The sequence below is a fragment of the Balaenoptera borealis genome, assembly GCF_965194805.1.
Source record: "Balaenoptera borealis genome assembly, chromosome: 3".
Taxonomy (NCBI): Eukaryota; Metazoa; Chordata; class Mammalia; order Artiodactyla; family Balaenopteridae; genus Balaenoptera; species Balaenoptera borealis.
Genome location: NC_138866.1, coordinates 126,071,901 through 126,095,280, shown reverse-complemented (window position 1 = coordinate 126,095,280; position 23,380 = coordinate 126,071,901). Strand labels below are relative to the sequence as shown.

Sequence of the window (23,380 nt, the reverse complement as noted above, 5' to 3'; positions counted from 1 at the left end):
CATGTCAGGGACAGTATTTTCATTATAAACTCTGGGGTGGCTGGGAGACAGGAAGAAAGTATGTAACATAGGGGATGCCTGAGCTTATATCTACACAACAGCTACAGCTGAATTTTTATCCCACAACCCCCCACCTCCTCACCCCAGACTATAGATGATCACAGTCTCACTTGTAGATCAAAATTAATCTGCACCTACTTTTATATTCATTATCATCTAGAACAACCACCAGTTTCTGTTCAGTTTAATGAAGTAATGCATTTGCCCTAACCTGGATTCCATAGATACAGGTTATTAGAGAGGCTTAGGTTATGAAATAAGGAGAGATTCCTGGGGAAGGAAGTACCCTCTTGACATCTTATAATCTAGTTCAAGAACTTTCATGGAGTACCAGAATGAGTCACTCTCTAATAACCTCTTCCTACCTGCCCTTACCTTACCTTCCTTAACCTCCCCTGACCAACCTCATGCCACAAGTCTCACCTACCCCTCTGCCCTCAGGAGGAGTTTCCCAAGGTCCCACCTATTTAAACAGAGATTTTAAATAAGACCCAGAGTCTCATAACAAAATAAGTACGATGTTTAGGTTCCTATTGAAAATCACTTACCAGACAAAGAGCCAGGAAGATCTAAAACTGAATTAAAAAAATAAAGACAATCAATGGATGTCAACAAGATGACGACCAAGAGACGTTAGAATTATCTGATAGAGATTTGAAAGCAGACATCAAAAAATGCTCCAAATAGCAATTGCAAACATGATAGAAATAAATGAAAAGATAGGAAGTCTCAGCAGAGAAATAGAAGATATACAGGAGAATCAAATGGAAATTTTAGAACTGAAAAACAAAATAACCTAAATAACTGAATGGAGGGGCTCAACAGCAGAATGGTCAAAGAATGAGTGAACTGGGAGCCAGAACAATAGAAATTACCCAATTTGAAAAACAGAGAAAAAAACTAAAAAATTAAAAAATGAACAGAGCTTCAGGGACCTATGGGACTAAAATAAAATATCTAATAATTGTATAATTGGAGTCTTAGATGAAAAAGAAGGTGAAACTAAAAAAGTACATGAAGAAATAACGGCTGACACTTCCCAAATTTGATGAGACACAATCTATAGATTCAAGAAGTGAGCAAACCCCAAACAAGATAAATCTAAAGAAATCCCTACCAAGATACATCAGAGTCAAACTTCCAGAAGCTAAACACAATGAAAAAACCTTTGAAACAGCAAGAGAAAGACAATACCGTATCTACAGGGCAAAAGCAATTCAAATGATAGTGTATTTACATCTTGGAATCTAAAGTATCTCCTGTAGAGACATATAGTCAGATCATTTTTTTTTAACCCATTCTGTCAATCTCTGTCTTTCAGCTGGAATGTTTAACTATTTAATGTAATTTCTGATAAAAGTAGGATTTATGTTCACATTTTGCTATTTGTTTCAATGTCTTACGTGGCTCCCTCTACCTGAATCCCTCTCTTATTGCCTTCTGATGTGTTAACTCAAAACCTTCTAGACTACCATTTTAATCTCCTTGTCATTTCATTTACCATATATTTTTTGACCTATTTTTCCTGGGGATTACAATTAACAATTTATTACAATCCTGTTTGGATTGATATTAACTTAAATAAATATTACACAAAAACTCTGCTCCTCTGTAGTTCTGCTTTCTCTCCCCGCTTTCTTTATACCACACAAACTTTATATATATTATGCACATCAACACGTATTTATAGTTATTGCTTTACTGGGTTGCCTTTCAAGTCAAATAGGAAGAAAAAAGTGATAAACAAAACATAGATTTATACTGTCTTTTATATTTACCTAAGTAGTTACCTTACTGGTGCTCTTTATTATTCATGTGGATACAAGTTACTGTCTACTGACCTTTCACTTCACCTAAAGGATTCCCTTTAGTATTTCTTGTACAGTAAGTTTACTATCAAGAGTTATCTCAGCTTTTTTTTACTTTATTTTTTAGAGCAGTTTTAGATTCATGGCAAAACTGAAGGGAAGGTACAGCGATTTACCTGCCCCCACACACATAGCCTCCCTCATTATCAACACCAGCCCCCCCCCACTGAAGTGTTAGAATCATTACAACCAATGAACCTACACAGACACATCATTACCAACCAAAGTCCATAGTTTACATTATGGTTCACTCTTGGCGTTGTATATTCTATGAGTTTGGACAAATGTATAATGACACATATCTATCATTTAAGTATCATTCAGAGTAGTTTCACTGCCCTAAAAAGTCTCTCTGCTCTGTCTATTCATCACTCCCTCCCCTGACTCTTGGAAACCACTGATATTGTTATTATCTCCACAGTTTTGCCTTTTCCAGAAAGTCATATGGTTGGAATCATTCAGTATGAAGACTTTTCAGACTGACGTTTCACTTAGTAATATGTATGTAAGGTTCCTATGCCTTTTCATGGCTTAATAGCTCATTTCTGTTTGGTGATGAATAACATTCCAGTGACTGGATGTACCACAGTTTATCTATTCATTGACTGAAGGACATTTTGGTTGTTTCCAAATTTTGGCAGTAATACTAAATGAGGCTGCTTTAAACACCTGTGTACAAGTTTTTGTGTGAACGTAAGTTTTCAATTCTTTTGAATAAATGCCAAGGAGTGGGATTGCTGGATGTTATGTTAAGAGTATGTTTAGTTCCATAAGAAATCACCAAACTGTCTTCCAGAGTGGTTGTAGCATTTTGCATTCCCACCAGCAATGAATGAGAGTTCCTGTTGGCACATCCTTGCCAGTATTTGGTGTTGTAGGTGTTCTGGATTTTGGCCATTTTCATAGGTGTTATTGGTATCTCACTGTTGTTTTAATTTGCATTTACCTGATGACATATGACGTGAATTCTCTCAGAGTTTTAAAATTTGAGAATGCAGTTGTCCTTTGATATCCAGGGGAATTGGTTCTAGGACCACCCTCAGACACCAAAATCCAAGGATGCTCAAGTCCTTTATAAAAAATGGTGTAGTATTTGCATATAGCCTACATACATCTTCCCAGATACTTTAATTCATCTCTAGATTACTTATAGTATCTAATATAACGTAAATGTTATGCAGATGGTTGTAAATGCTATATAAATAGTTGCCAGCATGTAGCAAATTCAAGTTTTGCTTTTTGGAACTCTCTGAAATTTTATTTCAGATTTTCAATCTGATTTTCAACCTGAGGTTTTCAATCTGAGATTTTCAATCTGAGGTTGGTTGAATTTGCAGATGTGAAACCCACAGATACAGAGGGCTGACTGTGTATTAATTCATTCTTCATTTTTGAAAGGTAGTTTTGCTAGATATAGAATTCTTGGTTGAAAGTCTTTTCTTTCAGCATTTTGAATATGTCATCCCACTGCCTTCTATCCTTCATTGCTTCTGTTCACAGAACAGCTGTTAATCTGATTGAGGATTCTTTGAATGGGATGAGTCAGTTCTCCCCTACTATTTTCAAGATTCTCTCTGTATTTGTCTTCCAACAGTTTAATTATGAGCATCTGCATGTGGATCTCTTCGAGTTTATCCTACTTGTAGTTCACTGAGCACTTTGGATGTGTAGGTTAATGTTTTTCATCAAATTTGGTAAGTTTCCAACCATTATATCTTCAAATATTCTTTCTTCACCTCTCTTTCTGCTCCGTCTAGAACTCCCATTTTGCATTTGTTGGTGTCTAACAGGTCTCTGAGATTTATTTTTCTGCATTCTTTTTTTTTAAGTTCTTCAGACTGGATAATCCCATTGATTTATCTTCAAGTTCCCAGTTTCATTCTTCCACCTACTCATATCTGCTGTTGAAACACTCTAGTGAGTTTTCCTTTCAGTTTTTGGAATTTTCTATGCCAGAATATATATCTTTATTATAATTTATATCTCATTATTGATATTCTGTATTTGATGAGACATCATTCTTGAACTTTCCTTTGGTTCTTTATAGATGATCTCCTTTAATTCATTGAAAAGATATAAAATAGCTGATTTAAAGTCTTTGTCTAATAAATCCAATGTGTGGGCTTCCTCAGGATAGTTGCTATTGTTTATTTCTGTGTATGGATCAAACTCTTTTTTCATTGCATGTGTTATATATTTTTGCTGAAAATGGACATTTAAAATAATATAACATTACAACTCTGGAAATCATATTCTCTCTCCACCCAGGTTTGATCTTGTTGTTGTTTATTTATGTAGTCATTTTTCTGAATTAATTCTGTAAAATGTATTCTTCGTTGTGTGTGGCCACTGAAGTCTCTGTTTGATTAGCTTAGTTTTTAGATAATGATGGAATGAACAGAAATTTCCTTAAATGCCTGGAACCAACAAGGCTCCCAGTCTTTGTCAATGGGATCTTCTGTGTGTGCTGGGGCACATCCTCAGCACTCAGCCAGGCAGTTGACTACATTGCTTTAGCATTTACTTTCTGCTTGTGTGCAGCCTCAAGGTCAATCAGAGGTGAGAAGTGAGGGTCTTCTCAGGTCTTTTCCTGAGCATGTGCATAGCCTACACATGCTTTCTGGAGATTTTTTCAAAGACGCTATGGGCATCTAATTCCCCAACTTTTCCTTTTAATCTTTTTTCCCCAAGTGTCATCCATTGCCTCAGGCAGCTCCAAGCTTAAGCAATTACTTTTCAAAATGGAAAAGTAAATTTTCAAAATGAAAAACATACAATAGCAAATATATATACATCACCAACTAAAAAGTGGGCAGAGGTCTAAATAGACATTTTTCCAAAGAAGACATAGAGATGGCCAACAGGTACATGAAAAGATGCCGTCACTAATCATCAGGGACATGCAAATCAAAACCACAATAAGATATCACGTCATACCTGTTAGAATGGCTATCATAAAAAAGACAAGAAATATCAAGTACTGGCGAGGATGAACAAAAGGGAGCTCTTATACACAGTTGGTAGGAATGTAAATTGGTACAGCCACTATGGAAAACAGTATGGAGATTCCTCAAAAAACTAAAAATAGAACTACCATTTGAAATTCCACTTCTGGGTATTTATCCAAAGAAAACAAAAACACTAACTCAAAGATATATGCACCCCCATCTTCACTGTAGCATTGTTTTTAACAGCCAAGATATGGAAGCAACTGAACTATCCATTGATGGATGAACGAGTAAAGAAATTGTGATATGGGGCTTCCCTGGTGGTGCAGTGGTTGAGAATCTGCCTGCCAATGCAGGGGACACGGGTTCGAGCCCTGGTCTGGGAAGATTCCACATGCCGCAGAGTGACTAGGCCCGTCAGCCACAGTTGCTGAGCCTGTGCATCTGGAGCCTGTGCTCCGCAACAAGAGAGGCTGCGACAGTGAGAGGCCGGCGCACCACGATGAAGAGTGGCCCCCGCTTGCCGCAACTAGAGAAAGCCCTCACACAGAAACGAAGACCCAACACAGCCATAAATAAATTAATTAATTAAATTAAAAAAAAAGAAATTGTGATATGTATATTTCACTATATATATACATACATCAATCATAAAAAAGAATGAAATCTTGCCATTTGTGACAATGTGGATGAACCTCAATGGCATTATGCTAAGTGAAGTAAGTCAGATACAGAAAGACAAATACTGTGTATGATCTCTCTTACCTGTGGAATCTAAAAAATCAAAACAAAAACCTGATAGGGAGGGTGGGAGGTGGGAGAAATGGGTGAAGGGGGTCAAAAGTTAAAGAGAAAAAAGAGAAAAAAGAAAAATTATGGTCACACAGAAGAAATATGGAAATGGGAGACAGAGTGGGGAAAAAATTCAACAGATGCTCCCAGGAAAAGCTTTATGCACTAGAAAGCTCTGGATTAGGTCTGTTAAAGACAGCCTTGCAAGTGGGGTTTTCTAATGATGCACCAGACAGATCAAAGAAAACTCTTCTCCGGCAATGAGTTCTTTTCCCTGTGGTGGCTGGTACCCTGGATGGAACAGAGGGCAAGTTACAAAGCTCACTGTTCTTACCAAAGGTCAGCTAATTTTCTTGAATTAATGTTCCCCTGGATTTCTGCATACGTTTGGTTAATTTCCAAAGTTTTGGAAAAGTTTGTTTGGGAAATTTTTGACAGTTTTCTCCTTGATTTTGTGAAGGAGAGAATTTCCAGGGGTCCTTACCCCACCATTTTCACTTCCATCCCTCAAGCAGTCACATTTGACAAAGCTTTTCATGGGGTTCTGGTACAGAGTCCTGGTTAAGAATCACCATTCAGAGGATTCCTATTAAAAATGTGATTTGGGCATAAGCATACATCCTCTTCTTCTCAAAATTCAAAAAAATGCGTGATAAAGAAATGCGTTAAGGAATAATTTCAAACTTACTAAAACAAGCGTGAAAGGAGACAACATAAACAACTTGGAATCTGAAAAGTAAATGGACAAGAAATGATGACTGACGGAGTCTTCCAAGTGCGGATCTAAGTCCACATGGAGGAGACTGAGATGAAGCCCAGAACAGCTCACAAGTTGGAGGGAGCAGGTAACCATGAAAGCAGAAGCGCAGATGAGGTTAAAACAGGAGGGCTGACATCAAGTCTTTATAAGAATCATTCAAATGCCCCAATATACTCATATGCACGAGTGGCAGCTGCTCCTCCCTGCCTGGCAGGATATTAGAATCTTACTCTCTGGAGAAGACAGACCAGAGGATTCTGTACACCAGACACAGGCAGAGCTACAACGGAAGTAACACACTACAAACAGAGGTGGGGTTAAGAATACCCAACTCCTCCAGCCCCTGTCTCCTCTTGGCTCTCAGAACTCCAATTGCCAGGCTCAGGCTGCCCCGGTGGCAAACTAGAAAAATTTTCTCTGGGCAAACTGATCAGCCTAAAAGAAAAGATCTAATCATACTAAGGTCTCCAAAATAATACTGATACCTTCCCAGCCAGATCATGCTATAGTGAAGCCCACACTACCACTCCCTCTGAGACCCTCATGGACATGGACACACACACACACACACACACACACACACACACACACAGCTCCAATCAAGGGATCACCTAGCATTATGAGAAAGCCTCTAATATAAAAAACAAGAAACAGACAATACAGGGAGCAAATGAAAACTTCTAAAACTTAAAAAAAATATATAACTTCAGAAGTTATTTCCCAAATTTTGCCAGCTAGAGTTTTTATTGAAATTCTCTTTTGTAGACACGATTGATTAGATTATTGGCCACATTATTGGGCTCCATTTCCAGCACTGCCCCCTCTCACTGAAGCCTGAGCTGAAAGTTCCAGCCCTCTAACCTCCTCTAGGGTTTTTCTGATGACAGCATCCATCCTGAAGCTATTCAGGATAACCCCTGTCATAAGTTACCTTATTAGCATAATGAAGACATGCCTATCAGGAAATTCCAAGCATTTCTGAAGCTTTGTGTTATGTCAGGAGCTTGGGACAAAGGAAAAAAAAAATATATATATATATAATATTTTACAGTTTTTTTTATATTTTATTATACCACAACTCAAGCAGAGAATTCCTGTTGCTTTTCTCCAGTTATATCCTTTTCAGGGACCCATGTGATTTCCTTTCAAGATGTATGTTCTCATTCTGGTGGATGGTGTCCATCAGGAGCAGTCTGAGAAAGGGAGCATAGAAGAATATGTTTTCCAGGTCTTATGTGGCTTTATTGTTGATCCTTCTACTTGATGGTTAGTTTGGTTGGGGATAAGCTAAAGAATTTTTTCCTTGGAATTTTGTTGTTTCTTTGTCTTCTACCTTCCAAGGTTCCAATTTCCAAGAACTCTGTTTTGCACTGTCTGTTCCTTTTTGGTAGTATCTGCATCCTGATACACCTTGTTCTTTTTACATTGATGCAACTGCTTCTCTTACATTTCTGACGTTATTTTTTTTAAGTTTTGGAAGTTTTCATCGGCTCCCTGTACTGTCTGTTTCTTCAAAGCCCTTTTATTCCTTGCTTATATTTTTGACTCTGTTTGTTTATATTAGCTCTTGGGAGAGCTTCCTGGCTGGAAGGGTAGCACCATATACCAGGAGGGTGGCAAAAACCAGCTCCTGTTCTCTAAAACCTCCTCGACCTTGCCCTACATACTCTTCATCTGGCTGCTCATTTGCATCCTTTATAATAAAATGATCATTGTAAGCATAGCATTTTCCTGAGCTGTGTGAGTCAGTCTAGTGAATTATCAAAACCTGGGGTTTAGGGAAGTCCCAAATTTGCAGTCAGCCAGACAGAGGTGCAGACAGCCTGAAGACCCCACTTGCAGCTGGTGTCTGAAGCAAGAGCACCTCATTGGGAATCATGCCCTTTATTTTGTGGGGTTTCATGCCAACACAGAGTAGTCAGGGTCAGAATTGGACTGAACTGTAAGACACCAGTCGGTGTCCGAGATTTGTTGACAGAACCTGACAGTGAAGGAAAATACCAGTTCAACATTTGCTAATTTAGTTACAAGCACGAAGACAAATGCTTCTAAAGATAAGGTCACTAAAAATGTGTATGATACAAAACCACATGTGTCTGAACCAAGGAGAGCAACTTACACTTCTACTTGAAAGTTTAGGGATGAAACAATGATTGTTACAAGAAAAATTCAACAAATAGGAAAAGACAATAGCATTAACCCTGAGGAAAAATAAAAAGTAATACTACAAGATAAATGCAATCATAGCCCACTACTTGGCTCATGTGAACAGTGATTTCATAACAATTTTAATATATACACTGTCAATTAATTTAACCAAAAATGATAATATAACTTCATTGGGAGGATAAGGAAAGAAAAAAGGAAATATATTACCTATCTGGTGGTGGGGGCGTGAAAGGACAACTAAATCCTCACCTTCAGTATTGGGAAGTCCTTAGATATTGACCACAACACTCTAAACCAAAAAGCAGTAGTTGTTATAAGCATTTTATTTAGAGATATAGATGCAAATCTCAATGAAACACCCAGAGCTGGAATCAGACGCTTCTGGAAAATGTAAACAGAGAGAGAGGTATAAATAGGCCTTATATAACTATTTCAGTGTTTAACCTATGTGCAAGAATCATATTAACAAAAATACAATTTTTTTTAAAAGTATCACTACCCACAACAGCATTGTGATGTTATCACAGGAAGCAGTATAATTTAAGGGGCAGAACCCAAGAGGTGCGGCAGGGTTCCTGAGCTCACAAAATTACGGAGGGTTGGATCCAGTTTGAAACTCTGTTCTTATGATTCCAAATCTTGTGTTTCTCTCTCAATCTTCTTAGTAGCAACCTGTCAATAAGTAAAGTGCTTTGATATCACAGGAGTAAAAAAGATTAATTCTGATTGGCAGGGATTCGGAAATCTCTTTATAGAAAGTATCCTTTAAACTAGTCTTTGAGCCATCTCAGGCTGCTCCCTGCAGGCAGGGAAAGTGCCTGGACCATATTCCTCCCTCTTCTCCTGCCACTACCTGACTTCCTGTCTGGGGTGGGGGAATGATGGAGCTCCTTCAGTCCACCCACCGCATGATCCCGATGCAGGGGTCTGGTGAGCTCTCAACAGTCTGTAAACCACATACAATCTCTCAGCACCTGGTGGCCCCACTATGACAGCTCCCATAAACTGCACCAATGTTGGTGTGCAATCAACAGAATAAGGTGAATAACAGTACATTTGACAGGGCTCACTGCAGTGTTACCAAACTCAATGTCTGTGTCTATGTCTGTCTGTCTACATATTTTTGCCTTTCTGAGTACTTTTAAGTCTTTCTCTTGAAAGTGGCACACATCTGGAACTTTTTAAAAGTGAACCTGGGGCTGCTGTTTTTAAATAAGTGTGTCTACCCATTTCACAATAGAGTGATTATGGATGACACTGGGCTTGTTCTGTCATCATGTGCTGCTGTTTTCCCACAGTATTTCGTTGTACTTCTTAAAACCATTTCTAAATATTATTGGAATGTTCAAGTTTCTTTGTTCCAGTTTCCCCCTCAAGATTTCAAAATTTTAGAACCTCTTTCTGCTCGTATAGTGGTTATTTAAAAATTTTTGAAAACACATGTTTTCATTTATATATATACAGAGAGAGAGAGAGAAATACACATATTTGGTTTACAGATTGCTATTAACATTTCAGGGATGGTTGTTGTTTGACACAATTAGGCTTGATGGAAATTTTTTTCTGACCTCTGACTAGTTTTTCTTATACCTCACTTACTTTGGTTAGGGTTTGTTTTGGTTTTTGCATAACTGTAATACATTACCTAGCAATGCTTTCAGATAATCTGTGGGTGGTAAAATGTGGATCCTTGCATATTTGAAAATTTTGTTTATTTTTCTACTTGGCTTTGTAGAAATTTGGGGATAATTATCAATTTCTCACCTGAGCTATGACATTTCATTATAGCCTACTGTCTTCTCAAAACCCAGATCTTCTGCTAAGACCACAGATGTCATTTTGGCAATTATTTTTCGGCAAATGATTTCCCTCTGTCCTGGATGAATTTAAGATTTTATTTTCTTATCCTTGGTGCGCTGAAATTGACGTGCTCAGTGGGTCTTTTACATCCAAGTTTTCATGTCTTCTTTGAAATCTAGAAGCTTTCTTAAAAAGATCATTTATTTATATTTTTACTTCCCATTTGCTCAGTTATCTCTTTCTGAGATACTTACTAGGCTCAAGTCAGAATTTATTCCAACGCCTGCTGTCAATCCGTGGTTTCCAAATAGTTTCCCATTGACAGGCTTCTTGATAAAAGTGGATTCAGGTCTGGAGTGGGAGGTACAAGACAGCCTTGGGACACCTTATTTTATTTTGTTCTAGAAAGCAGAGCAGCTGTCAAGGATCATAATGACCCTACCAAAAGGACAGGAGTCACCTTGATAATCTGAGCATCAGAAACAAAAATAACTGGAATGAAATAAGACACATCAAATACCCCCCAAAATTATTCAAAATAATAATAAAATCTCATTGGTCATCTATTTGGCTATCTTGAATACTGCATAACATATTTAAAAATTAAAAAACAAACAAAAATATCCCCAAACAAAAAATATGAAGAATGCCTGGGTTCAAGTCCCAAAATCTTCTCTGCCTATACAAGAATGGTCCTAATAATATAACACCTCATTCATATGATCAAAGAAGAGACAAAAATGAGGTGTGTGAAAGTGTCTGAAAACTTTAAATTTACACACATAGAAATGATGCCATTTTAGGGTGCTTTTCAAATACAAACATTGATATACACCTAAAAATCTACCTATTAGCAGGAGAGACAGGCCCTGAATACCCCCCAGCCCAGGTCTGAGGCAGGAGATGGATGGGCTCCAGGCTAGGCATTTACAACTGGCCTCCTATTTACATTTCTTCGGGCCAGAAAAAAGTGGGCTTCAGGCCAGATACTTACAATTAGCCTCCTGTTTGCATTTCCTGAGACAGGAGATGGGTGGGCTCCAGGTTAGATATTTACAACCAGCCTCCTGTTTGCTCTCCGAAAGGAAAGTAACAGAAAAAGGGTAAATAGCCAGGCTTTGTCTCCTGCAGACACCTTAAGATAACAGTCATAACAGGAACAGAGAGGGGCTAAATCTTGTTTGAGTAACGGATCAAGAGGTCATATATTTCGCTTCCTTGGGGCAAGGGAGACACTACACATGCGCAGAAAAGCTCCTTGGGGTCAAACAGGAAGGAGGCACCTCCCCATGATATGTGATGCTAAGGCAGCAGCGCCACAGGCCTCTGGGTTGGAATCCATCTTGGAAAAAAGTTGCGCACGCATGTTGGGGAAGGCCCTAGGGCAGGTCAAGTGTGGATAAAGAAACCAGATAATTGGCCAAAGGTAAACAAGGACCCGGAAGGACTGCCTTATATGAGTGATTTAACCACCTCTTTACTGCATTCCTCCTCAGCTCCTCCTCATTAAGGAGGATGCCCACACCCTTTCCCTCTCTCTGCCTTGCTCCTATCTTCACTAAACAAACTGTTTCTCTGTGTGCTCTCCCATCGTGCTGTGTCTCTAATAATAAACTTTGTAGCTGTTTTTACAGTTTTTGCCTCCCTGAGAAATGCATTTTTCACTGGGGGCAAGAGCCAGGGAAAAAATAGCTTCTAACCTCTAGCCCTTGCTGGTCTGGTGGCTAGGATTCCTGGTTTTCATCCAGGCTACCCAGGTTCAATTCCTGGGAAGGGAACTAAGATCTCACTTCACACCACCGCTCAACGCTGCCTCTCTGAGATCAGGTCGACACCCACCACCCTTTCCAGATTTCCTACAACGATAATGATAAACTCAGAAAGAGTCTCATTTTCCTCCAAAAGGGCAGCCTTTCTGAAATAGGTGCAATCTTTCCAATCCAGAGAAAGCCACACCATGTATCCCATCTTACTATTCCCTTCCTCTATTTGAGATTAAGTTTCAAGCCCTTTAAAAGTATTTCTGTCTAATTCTGTGTGCTTTTATAGTGACATCTGAAAAAAAATGCAGGGAGCCGGTGGAAAGCTGGTTTCTGATGACACATCAATGACCAGCTGCTCCCTGCAGATGCAAACCACCACTGGAAAGGAAACACATTTCCTGTCATGAGTATTCATTCCCTTTCAGTTTTTAATTTAATCCACTGCCTATAATTTTTCCTGTCATCAACAATGAAGGTGCCATCTGCACACTGTTGCTTTAATGCACGCCCAATGGTTATTGACAAAGAAGCGTCCTGGGCAGTGGCCATCACATTAATTGTTCCATACATGGAACAGGAGGAGGGGTCCAACTGGCCTGACGCCCTCCAAGGGTAAAAAGGAGGTAAGGGGGACCTTCCTGCAGCTGGGTATCAGTCCAACTCCTGGACAGAGAGCTGCCTTCAATGCCTCTCATTCCTGAGACCAGATGTCAGTACAGACCGCTCCTGGGTATAAGGACTTCCAGAAAAAAGCCTCTGGTGCAGTTTCCATTCACTCTGGAACTTAAAAACACAAGACCACTAATACAGAGGATAAGCCAGATTCGGAGATATTCTCCTATTTTTAAATATCTATGCTGCATGCAATTTTGTCTATAGAATGTGCCCCTGAAGACTAGCCAGAAGCACTTGAATGTTTGCAAATATCGGGATTCTCTGGGCTTTGTCTGTTTTTTTTATCAACAGGCCTGTTATTCTTTAATTTCCATCAAGGAATTCTGTTGATCCTCAATCTCCAGATATTTTAGGCAAATATAAAATATTATCCTAAATGATTCAGTCACAATTTGATGAATAGCTACAACATTTAATGAAAAAAATCTAAGAGTAACATTTTTGGTTTTTAAAAAACAAAAACCTTGTAAAATAGTTTTTTAATGTTTTCTTAAGTGTTTTAAAGTTTTGGACCAATTGATATTTAAGACCCATAAAATGTTCATTTACTAATATATAAGCTATAAATTTTTCAAACTAACATACCAAAAAGTTCATTACCTCATTAAGGCTGTCTTTGAAAATAGTCAGTAGAGAACTGTTTTAAGTTGCTTAGGACACTTTGGGGAATTTTTATTTTTCTCCAGTGTCAGATTATATGCATCCAAAACAAAAATAAAAACAGAAAATCCATCTCCATCTCATTTGTGAGCCATCAACATCCATCATGAGACCCTGCTTTGAGGTACACCTGCCAGTCCTAATAAATAAACTCATTCTGAAAAGAAGAATATCGCTACCAAAACTTTTCAAATAATCAGGCTTTAATCCTAACAGGAGTCTGAAACTATTTGATATTTTAATACTTTTCTTAGAGTAACTGCATCTCCTTCTACAGGGGCTACATTGAAGAAAACATTCATTTACATTTAAATAAATCATAAATGTAAGAAATATGTAAAATGCTCATTCTCTCATTCTTGATTAAGTCAAAGGTGTAGCCATGGAATAGGACATTACAACTTCTAATTGTATTTTTTTTTAGATAATACCTTGTAGGCATATATTCAATTCACTAAAAACCATCTGAAGGACATGCTCATACACCTTTCCAAGGAAATGCACTGATTTAAGAAAATGACAGACACAATTTTGCCCAAGTGTTCTCCACTCAATCAGTTTAAAGGAACCCATTAAATATCAAAATGAGAGGGGAAGGAAGCAAGATGGCAGAGTAGAAGGACGTGCTCTCACTCCCTCTTGCGAGAACACCAGAATCACAACGAGCTGCTGGACAATCATCGACAGGAAGACACTGGAACTCACCAAAAAAGATACCCCACGTCCAAAGACAAAGGAGAAGCCACAATGAGACAGTAGGAGGGGCGCAATCAGAGTAAAATCAAATCCCATAACTGCTGGGTGGGTGACTCACAGACTGGCGAACACTTATACCACAGAAGTCTACCCACTGGAGTGAAGGTTCTGAGCCCCACGTCAGACTTCCCAACCTGGGGGTCCAGCAGTGGGAGGAGGAATTCCTAGAGAATCAGATTTTGAAGCCTAGTGGGAATTGATTGCAGGACTTCAACAGGACTGGGGGAAACAGAGACTCCACTCTTGGAGGGCACACACAAAGTAGTCTGTGCATCAGGACCCAGGGGAAGGAACAGTGACCCTAGGGGAGACTGAACCAGACCTAGCTGCTAGTGTTGGAGGGTCTCCTGCAGAGGCGGAGGTGGGGGACTGTGGCTCACCATGGGGACAAGGACACTGGCAGCAGAAGTTCTGGGAAGTATTCCTTGGCGTGAGCCCTCCCAGAGTCTGTCATTAGCCCCAAAAAAGAGCCCAGGTAGGCTCCAGTGTTGGGTTGCCTCAGGCCAAACAACAAACAGGGAGCGAACTCAGCCCCACCCATCAACAGTCAAGTGGATTAAAGTTTTACTGAGCTCTGCCCACCAGAGCAACAGTCAGCTCTACCCACCACCAGTCCCTCCAATCAGGAAACTTGCACAAGCCTCTTAGATAGCCTCATCCACCAGAGGGCATACAGCAGAAGCAAGAAGAACTACAATCCTGCAGCCTGTGGAACAAAAATCACATTCACAGAAAGACAGACAAGATGAAAAGGCAGAGGGCTATGTACCAGATGAAGGAACAAGATAAAACCCCAGAAAAACAACTAAATGAAGTGGAGATAGGCAACCTTCCAGAAAAAGAATTCAGAATAATGATAGTGAATATGATCCAGGACCTCAGAAAAAGAATGGAGGCAAAGATTGAGAAGATGCATGAAATGTTTAACAAAGACCTAGAAGAATTAAAGAACAAACAAACAGAGAGGAACAATACAATAACTGAAATGAAAAATACACTAGAAGGAATCAATAGCAGAATAACTGAGGCAGAAGAACAGATAAGTGACCTGGAAGACAGTATGGTGGAATTCACTGCTGTGAAACAGAATAAAAAAAAAAGAATGAAAAGAAATGAAGACAGCCTAAGACACCTCTGGGACAACATTAAACGCAAGAACATTCGCATTACAGGGGTCCCAGAAGGAGAATAGAGAGAGAAAGGACCCGAGAAAATATCTGAAGAGATTATAGTCAAAAACTTCCTTAACATGGGAAAGGAAATAGCCACTCAAGTCCAGGAAATGCAGCGAGTCCCATACAGGATAAACCAAAGGAGAAACATGCTGAGACACACAGTAATCAAATTGGCAAAAATTAAAGACAAAGAAAAAATGTTGAAAGCAGCAAGGGAAAAATGACAAGATACAAGGGAACTCACATAAGGTTAACAACTGATTTCTCAGAAGAAACTCTACAAGCCAGAAGGGAGTGACATGATATACTGAAAGTGATGAAAGGGAAGAACCTACAACCAAGATTACTCTACCCAGCAAGGATCTCATTCAGATTCGATGGAGAAATCAAAAGCTTTACAGACAAGCAAAAGCTAAGAGAATTCAGCACCACCAAACCAGCTCTACAACAAATGCTGAAGGAACTTCTCTAAGTGGGAAACACAAGAGAAGAAAAGGACCTACAAAAACAAACCCAAAACAAATAAGAAAATGGTCATAGGAACATACATATTGATAATTACCTTAAACGTGAAAGGATTAAATGCTCCAACCAAAAGACACAGTCTTGCTGAATGGACACAAAAACAAGACCCATATATATGTTGTCTACAAGAGACCCACTTCAGACCTCGGAACACATACAGACTGAAAGTGAGGGGATGGAAAAAGATATTCCATGCAAGTGGAAATCAAAAGAAAGCTGGAGTGGCTATACTCATAACAGATAAAATAGACTTTAAAATAAAGATTGTTACAAGGGACAGAGAAGGAGACTACATAATGATCAAGGGATCAATCCAAGAAGAAGATATAACAATTATAAATATATATGCACCCAACAAAGGAGCACCTCAATACATAAGACAACTGCTAACAGCTATAAAAGAGGAAATCGACAGTTACACAATAATAGTGGGGGACTTTTAACACCTCACTTACACCAATGGACAGATCATCCAAATGAAAATAAATAAGGAAACAGAAGCTTTCAATGACACAATAGATGAGATAGATTTAATTGATATTTATAGGACACTCCATCAAAAAACAGCAGATTATTCTTTCTTCTCTAGTGTGTATGGAACATTCTCCAGGATAGATCACATCTTGGGTCACATATCAAGCCTCAGTAAATTTAAGAAAATTGAAATCATATCAAGCATCTTATCTGACCACAACGCTATGAGATTAGAAATGAACTACAGGGAAAAAAAACGGAAAAAACACAAACACATGGAGGCTAAACAATACATTACTAAATAACCAAGAGATCACTGAAGAAATCAAAGAGGAAATAAAAAAATACCTAGAGACAAATGACAATGAAAACACAACTATCAAAAACCTATGGGATGCAGCAAGGGCAGTTCTAAGAGGGAAGTTTATAGCTATACAAGCCTACCTCAAGAAACAAGAAAAATCTCAAGTAAATAATCTAACCTTACACCTAAAGGAACTAGAGAAAGAAGAACAATCAAAACCGAAAGTTAGCAGAAGGAAAGAAATCATAAAGATCAGAGCAGAAATAAATAAAATAGAAACAAAGAAAACAATAGCAAAGATCAATAAAACTAAAAGCTGGTTCTTTGAGAAGATAAACAAAATTAATAAACCATTAGCCAGACTCATCAAGCAAAAGAGGGAGAGGACTCAAATCAATAAACTTAGAAATGAAAAAGGAGAAGTTACAACAGACACTGCAGAAATACAAAGCATCCTTAGACACTACTACAAGCAACTCTATGCCAATAAAATAGACAACCTGGACGAAATGGACAAATTCTTAGAAAGGTATAACTTTCCAAGACTGAACCAGGAAGAAACAGAAAATATGAACAGACCTATCACAAGTAATGAAATTGAAACTGTGGTTAAAAATCGTCCAACAAACAAAAGTCCAGGACCAGATGGCTTCACAGGTGAATTCTATCAAACATTTAGAGAAGAGCTAACACCTATCCTTCTCAAACGCTTCCAAAAAATTGCAGAGGAAGGAACACTCCCAAACACATTCTATGAGGCCACCATCACCCTGATACCAAAACCAGACAAAGATACTACAAAAAAAGAAAATTACAGACCAATATCACTGATGAATAGAGATGCAAAAATCCTCAACAAAATACTAGCAAACAGAATCCAACAACACATTAAAAGGAACATACACCATGATCAAATGGGATTTATCCCAGGGATGCAAGGATTCTTCAATATATGCGAATCAATCAATGTGATACATCATATTAACAAATTGAAGAATAAAAACCATATGATCATCTCAATAGATGCAGAAAAAGCGTTTGACAAAATTCAACACCCATTTATGATAAAAACTCTCCAGAAAGTGGGCATAGAGGGAACCTACCTCCACCTAATAAAGGCCATATATGACAAACCCACAGCAAACATCATTCTCAATGGTGAAAAACTGAAAGCATTTCCTCTAAGATCAGGAACAAGACAAGGATGTCCACTCTCACCCCTATTATTCAACATAGTTTTGGAAGTCCTAGCCATGGCAATCAGAGAAGAAAAAGAAATAAAAGGAGTACAAATCAGAAAAGAAGAAGTAAAACTGTCACTGTTTGCAGATGACATGATACTATACATACAGAATCCTAAAAATGCCACCAGAAAACTACTAGGGCTAATCAATGAATTTGGTAAAGTTGCAGGATACAAAATTAATGCACAGAAATCTCTTGCATTCCTATACAGAAAAATCTGAAAGAGAAATTAAGGAAACACTCCCATTTACCATTGCAACAAAAAGAATAAAATACCTAGGAATAAACCTACCTAGGAAGACAAAAGACTTGTATGCAGAAAACTATAAGAGACTGATGAAAGAAATGAAAGATGATACCAACAGATGGAAAGATATACCATGTTCTTGGATTGGAAGAATCAATATTGTGAAAATGACTATACTACCCAAAGCAATCTACAGATTCAACGCAATCCCTATCAAATTACCAATGTCATTTTTTACGGAACTAGAACAAATCACCTTAAAATTTGTATGGAGATGAAAAAGACCCCAAATAGCCAAAGCAGTCTTGAGGGAAAAAAATGGAGCTGGAGGAATCACACTCCCTGACTTCAGACTATACTGCAAAGCTACAGTAATCAAGACAATATGGTACTGGCACAAAAACAGAAACATAGATCAATGGAACAAGATAGAAAGCCCAGAGATAAACCCACACACCTATGTCAACTAATCTATGACAAAGGAGGCAAAGATATACAATGGAGAAAAGTATCTTCAATAAGTGGTGCTGGGAAAACTGGGCAGCTACATGTAAAAGAATGAAATTAGAACACTCCCTAACACCATACACAAAAATAAACTCAAAATGGATTAGAGACCTAACTGTAAGACTGGACACTATATAACTCTTAGAGGAAAACATAGGAGGAACACTCTTTGACCTAAATCACAGCAAGATCTTTTTTGATCCACCTCCTAGAGTAATGGAAATAAAAACAAAAATAAACAAATGGGACCTAATGAAACTTCAAAGCTTTTGCACAGCAAAGGAAACCATAAACAAGATGAAAAGACAACCCTCAGAATGGGAGAAAGTATTTGCAAACGAATCAATGGACAAAGGATTAATCTCCAACATACATAAACATATCATGCAGCTCAACATTAAAGAAACAAACAACCCAATCCAAAAATTGACAGAAGACCTAAATAGACATTTCTCCAAAGAAGACATACCGATGGCCAAGAAGCACATGAAAAGCTGCTCAACATCACTAATTATTAGAGAAATGCAAATCAAAACTACAATGAGGTATCACCTCACACCAGTTAGAATGGGCATCATCAGAAAATCTACAAACAAAATGCTGGAGAGGGTGTGGAGAAAAGGGAACCCTCTTGCACTGTTGGTGGGAACGTAAATTGATACACCCACTATGGAGAACAGTATGGAGATTCCTTAAAAAACTAAAAATAGAATTACCATACGATTCAGCAATCTCACTACTGGGCATATACCCAGAGAAAACCATAATTCAAAAAGACACATGCACCCCAATGTTCATTGCAGCACTATTTACAATAGCCAGGTCATGGAAGCAACCTAAATGCCCATCAACAGACGAACGGATAAAGAAGATGTGGTACATATATACAATGCAATATTACTCAGCCATAAAAAGGAATGAAATTGAGTCATTTATTGAGACGTGGATGGATCTAGAGACTGTCATACAGAGTGAAGTAAGTCAGAAAGAGAAACACAAATATCGTATATTAACGCATGTATGTGGAACCTAGCAAAATGGTACAGATGAACCGGTTTGCAGGGCAGAAGTTGAGACACAGATGTAGAGAACAAACGTATGGCCACCAAGGGGGGAAAACCACGGTGGGGTGGGGATGGTGGTGTGCTGAATTGGGCGATTGGGATTGACACGTATACACTGATGTTATAAAATTGATGACTAATAAGAACCTGCAGTATAAAAAAACAAACAAAAAAACTAATACTAAACTTTCCTTGGGTAATTCATATGGAAATATGGTAATATAAATGTTTCAGACATTACATGAAATTTCTAAAAATCTTATATGTGCTGGTATAATGTTATAATTCATAATTCTAGTTATTACTTTAAAATGTATTATCTCAGAAATGAAAATATATATATATCAAAATGATATTGCAGAAGTACTGACATGGATTTGTGAATCAAATAATTAATTAAAAAGACAAAATAACATATATTTTGCCCATTTGCTTATTTGGTGATAAGAGTATTCTGTAAGTTTCTAGCTTAAGATGTCAGCTTATACTCATCTATTTCCCCTTTCCCCCCAAGACCACTCAAATTAAAATAAAGAAGGGAAACAGTATGTCAATGAAAAAATGTTGCCTGCCATATCAGGAAACAGAGGATGTTGCAGGCATCAAGCCATCACATTACAGCCTCCCTGGGTGGTGAGCCCTGAGGGAACTCAGGATGGAAACAGGATGCCCGCTATCAAGCAGTCAGTCACTGCAGCCACCCCCAAACATGTACCCTGAGGGGACTCAGGATGAGAAAGCACAGGATACTGGCCCCAGAGAACTGAGGTGCTTATCAAAGGAATGATTTCAGTGAGCCCAGACTCTTGCATCTTCCCATACATAGAAAAGCAGTGAATTCCTTAACTTGAGATGTCTGGTTTTCTTTAATTAACAGTAATCTTCTGATGTTCTGACCACTTGGTCTTTGTTGCAAAAACTCCCATATACCCTGGCTCCTCCCTTCCCTCTTCAGATCCGTCCCTCAGAGCTACCTGAGAGGCTGCCTCTCAGGCCTAAGTCCTCAGTTCTGTCCACCAAATAGAACATAATTCTCAACTTTTAGCTTGTGCATTTTTTTCAGTCGACAGGTATAAACTCCCCAAAACAAAGAGAATGGGAATGGGGCCATAAAAAGACAAGATATTTCAATACACTACAAGAAGAGAGCACACACACAGACGGAGGTTTGGTAAATGCAAAAGCAGATGAAGGAAGCCCTGTGCTGAACACTGGGGAGGGTGCTGCAGGATGGAGGTAGCAGGTCTGCCATGTAGAAGCCCATAGAGTTCAGAAGTGCCCTGAGTCTGGAGGAGGGCAGGGAGTATGGAGTGGAGCTGTCACAGGTGAATTCAGAGAAAGCTTTGTCAATTCCCTTCTGACAATAATGAGCAACCAGGTTTCTCCTCACTCCACGGAGTGAAAACTCAAACAAACTGATCTGATCGGTGAGCGCTGCACAGTACAATATGGTAGCCACTCCAAAACATGGCTCTTGAGTCCTGGATGTGTGGCCAGTGCTGTAAGCCTAACACACAAGATTTCCATGGCTTAGCTCTGCCCTCCCCTAAAAGCATAAATTATCTCATTAACATTTTTTATGTTTGCTACCTGTTGCAACTTTAATAATTCAGGAATACTAGGCTAAGTAAGATACTTATTAAAATTAATGTTCCCTGCACCACTTTCCTTTTTAAATGTGACCACCAGAAAATCTAAAATCACATCTGGGGCTGATATTACATTTCTATTGGACAGCCCTGAATTAGGGAACAAAGAAGCTAACCCAAAAAGAGAAACTAACACGGTATTGTGAAGCAATTATACTCCAATACAGATTAAAAAAAAAAAAAAGAGGTGCCTTGAAGCAAAGCATTCAGTCCTTGAGCATTTAGGGTCCTCAAAAATGTAACAGCCCCCATCTGATATACCACTTCTGCCAATGTTTCTGTTCCCTAATTTAAAAATAGGAAGAGAATACTAAGAATCAGAAGGCACTTTAGGAAGTCTTGCCAAACAAATAGTAAAAAATAAACAGAAAGATAAATAAGCAAAATTAAAAGGAAAGGCAGAAAAGTAACCCTACCCTAGAAGAAATAACATTGTTTGATTTAAAACAAATGAACTACAAAAATAAAGAAGGAAAGGACAACCCTCCAAGCGGTATCCTCAGAGAAAGAGGGGCAAATGTACAAAGGGCAGAGCGAACAGCAAAAGGAGGACACAGAGGATGGACAGTGTGACCGAGGACATCGGGAAAGGAAGGTACAATAAGGTTTGGTGAAGAAGATAAAACAGGAGAGCATCTTAGCTTGACCCCAGATCAGCTAACAACAGGAACACTCAACTGAATGGCACAGAAGACACAGCACTGAACCCACACAGAAGGAAACAGGGGCTTAGAAAAATGGCTTTGCAGAGAACAGTGCTTACACTGTCACAGAATCGTGAGGGCTGCTTTTTTTTTTTTCTTTTTAAGTCGAATCAAGCCAACTTTAAATTACAAAGAAATTAAATATGGCTACAGAATAGAATGTACATGTTACCAACGTGGAGATGGAAGGACTTCAAGAGAAGTAGGGACAGAACGGGAGTGATTACTGAAAAGGAAAACTGAATTCCGGGTGACAGAAATAACAAGAAGCTTTAAGACTGTCTTTTTTTTTTTCACCAAGTTAGTCTGCAGATATAGTTAAGATCACTCAATTTTTTATTGAGGTAACATTTTTTTAAATTTATTTTATTGAAGTATAGTTGATTTACAATGTTGTATTAGTTTCTGCTATACAACAAAGTGATTCAGTTATACATATACATACATTTTTTTTCATATTCTTTTCCATTATGGTTCATCACAGGATATTGAATATAGCTCCCTGTGCTATACAGTAGGACCTTGTTGTTTATCCATTCTATACGTAATAGTTTGCATCTGCTAATCCCAAATTCCCAATCCACCCCTCCACCAACCCCTCTTCCTCTTGGCAACCACAAGTCTGTTCTCTATGTCTGCGAGTCTGTTTCTCTTTCTAGATATGTTTGTGTCGTATTTTAGATTTTACATATAATTGATATCACAATATTGGTTTATAACATCATATAATTTTGATGTGTACATTACATTTCTACTTCTGTACACACTGCAGCATGCTCACCACCAGAAGGTTAATTTCCATCTGTCACCATCCTGTTGACGCCCTTAACGCGTTTTGCCCTTTTGAAGGTGCAGAAGTGAGCAGTGGAAGAAGTGAGAACAGAGGTTAAGAGGGGAGGTGGGGAGAGCTGTAAATGAGCCAAATTCATATCTGTCATAACAGGAAGTCACAGAAAATGGGTAAAGTTGATCAATCCAGGAAGAGGAATATAAGCAGAGTATTAAAACAGGAGTCATAATCAGAAACAGAGGCAGCTGAAGGTCTTTGGGAAATGGTCAGCAATGGGAAACGCGGAGAGGGCCCAGGACTTTTCAGAAATCCTTTACTGTTGGCTCTGTAAATGTTGTGTGCCCTGCTGACATTTATTTGTGTGTGTGTGTTCCAGTAAGACTTTATTTACAAAAACAGGCAGTGGGCAGATTTTTAACCTGTGGGCTATAGTTTGTAATCCTTG

The 23,380-nt window shown here is 38.6% G+C and overlaps 1 protein-coding gene and 2 long non-coding RNA genes across 4 annotated transcripts in view; all 3 read right to left on the bottom strand.

Annotated features, from left to right (window-relative positions):
• The window catches only part of LOC309624921, a 999,471-nt gene that overhangs the window by 362,762 nt on the left and 613,329 nt on the right, over positions 1-23,380 (bottom strand). The window lies entirely within an intron of this gene.
• Positions 1-23,380, bottom strand: part of CHRNA7 (cholinergic receptor nicotinic alpha 7 subunit) — a 134,205-nt gene that overhangs the window by 101,867 nt on the left and 8,958 nt on the right. The gene's annotated exons all lie outside the window — the stretch shown is intronic.
• On the bottom strand, positions 1,875-14,607 carry LOC309624920. Its single transcript, XR_014242209.1, has 2 exons — positions 10,362-14,607; positions 1,875-9,269 (listed from the first exon to the last, which is right to left on the bottom strand). It is a non-coding gene; the product is annotated as an uncharacterized lncRNA (long non-coding RNA).